Source organism: Limulus polyphemus, unplaced genomic scaffold (assembly GCF_000517525.1).
Source record: "Limulus polyphemus unplaced genomic scaffold, Limulus_polyphemus-2.1.2 Scaffold167, whole genome shotgun sequence".
NCBI lineage: Eukaryota > Metazoa > Arthropoda > Merostomata > Xiphosura > Limulidae > Limulus > Limulus polyphemus.
In genome coordinates, this window is record NW_013665777.1 from 556,609 (window position 1) to 559,498 (window position 2,890).

The following is a 2,890-nucleotide window of genomic DNA, read 5'->3' on the forward strand; positions in this document are numbered from 1 at the left end:
GTATTTATCAAACTACAACTAGAATAAATAATAATAATTAATTACTTTTTTGCTCTTGAATTTGTTGTATAATTGATAATACTCATTCACCCGGCCATTCACCCCATCATTCTCATTCACCCTGATTCTGATCTCCTTAACCTCTAGGTGAACCATTCATCCAGTTGAGAAGCACTGTTCTAGGGCCACGTGAAGTTTCCAAAAGCTTTAAAATTTTCAGTACCTCTAACCTTTGTCCAGTAATAAAAAATAGCGCTGGTTTGAATGTAAAGAGTAAAGAGCTGTATACTTTTGCCAAGTCTGTTTAAAAAACAAAATCTGCTTTAAAATGGCTTTAAAACAGCCTGCATTTCGCCATTATTCGCCACTAACGGAAGAAACCGTTCAAAGTAACAAGAACACCAAGTGCAATAGGGAGCAGTAGATTGAGCACTTGCAACGTGAGCACCTAGTAACCACGGCCAGAGGATCTTTACTTTATCTTTCTCAAATTTCAATATATATATATATATATACTAATCCTAGCACTGACAGCATGAAGCAATGAATTCAATCTGCTTCTATTTAGCTGAGGCAATTAGCTACATATTTTTGGTTACAAGTAAATATTTATTTTTGAAAACATGTCACATAAGCGGTGAATGGGAAAGAACATTGATTAATAAAAATAAAAAATACCCTTCTCCCCTTTCAACCTGTCATTTTGATTCTGAACGTGTATTTAACATAGCTCAGCTCAGAATGAGGGTATCATTAAGTGCAGCTTCCTGCTATTTCTTACACATTATCAGCCTTAAAGGTAATACACTTTCAAATCCCATGTTTTGTACTTGATAATGTGTGTAATAGTAGCAAAATCCTGATCTGCATATTTATACCCTCAATGCTTTCCTTTCCTTTAAAGATTTAGTAAAATAATAATGATTACAGTGCAAGTGTCTTGGGTTGACATAACATGTAAAAACGTTTTCACTTTGTTACTGCCCTCTAAAAAATTGCGCTTCACTCTTTGGAGCCACGAATACGTTATAAGTGTGATGGTGAAATCCCACTATTCCATTAGAAAAGCCTAATGTTTTTGGTGGGTTGGGTGGTGTCTACTAGCTGTCTTCTCTCCAGTCTATCACTTTAAAAATAAGAATGGTTATTGCAGGTAGTTCTTGACTGGCTTTTTGCAAAATTCTACAAACAATAACAACACAGAAAAAATACGCGAAATCCACCCAAAAACGTTTGGGGAAAAAAGCCAAAACTCAGCTTTAAATTAAACAGTAGATATTGTTTTACTTTAAATATCACTGAGTTACACTGAACTAAGTGTGATGTGGTGAATTAGGATATAAGCTTAGTGTAAATTCAGTTTTACAGCATATGAATAAAAATGATGCAATGTGAGTAATGTCAAACTTCTTTTTATTACTGTGTTTATGAGATATCCTCTATTGTTAAAGATAAGGCAGAAATTTGGCTATTTTTTGTTCAGGAATTTTTGTATGGACCAATATTTACAGATTTGCTACTTTTAGGTGGTGAAAACGACATATTAACAATTTATTCGTATTGTAGTTATGCAATTTTTTTTTACACCGGTATATTCGGTAAGAACGACACCTTCTGCAACACATCAGCTAATCAGCCAGGTCAGAATACCATGAGGGGCAAGCATAGCCATCATTAATTTATACCTTCTGAGAAGGGGGAGGACTATTAGGCAATAGCACACATGGTTTATTATGCGGCTACTCTTAACTCATTAGCAGGATTAATTGTTACAGTTATGATTCCTCTACATTTGACAATGCCGAGCTGCTCAGCGACATATAATAGGTCGCATCTTGGAACTTCTCATTCGCATCTGAGATGGCAACAAGCCATGATCTGCATCATATATTTTATTACCTGAATTGAAAGGACACTAGTTTAAGCAAGTTTTGTGTATGAAGACAGATAGAATGTCGAGGAATAAATATAACGCAATAATGTATATTTTTATGTCGTATTATCCAACGTGTTAAGTTTCTTTTCGTATATACTATCAATAATATACACAGTTACCATAATTAAAGGACGCCCTTATTTTAGCGCCTATGATTTAATGAGTTTCAATGGATGAATTTGCAAATATATATTCATATATATATATATATATATACGACTTTCAAAGAACTTTTAAACGAAGAGCATACTTAATTTCGAATTTGTTTTGAAAGCTATCTGTTGGACTAATAAATCTTTAGTTCCATCATGTTTTATGCCTTGTATATTCTTACAGAATCTGAACTATATTTGGTTAGCCAGTTATTTGATCAAGGTTTTCAATAACACAAAGGTGCCTTTCAGGGCACGGAGCTGGAGAGATAAGTTCGAATCCGCGCAATACCATAAAATATTGCCCACACTTTAAGCAGTAGGTGAGTTATAAGAGGGATAGTCAATCCTTAGCGTGAATGGTGAGGGTCGGCATATAACTTTCATCGCTTTGCTGTAGATGCAAATATGAATAATATTCTCAAACGTATTAAGATTCTGTTTCAAGCGATCCAGGAATATTACTGAGGAAGTGAATCAATCGTGTTACATATATTGCATATTAATGTTAAATCCCTACATTAAGTTTTGAGCTTGGTGCTTTTTCAATAACAAACAATAACTTTATTATGATATTTTTTAGGTTAACGCTGTCTAATAAAATCCAACTAGATGATATGTATGTGTGTGTGTATGTGTGAACCTCTCGAACGTATTTAATATATAAATATTCAAAGCACCACCAGGATTGAATTAAATTTTGTTTTACTTTTTTTCCTGTTTTTTTTGGGGGGGGGGGGAGGGAGGGGTTTCGCAAATTTAAGACTGGTTTTTTTTTAAAGTTAGCTTTAAAGGGGAAAAA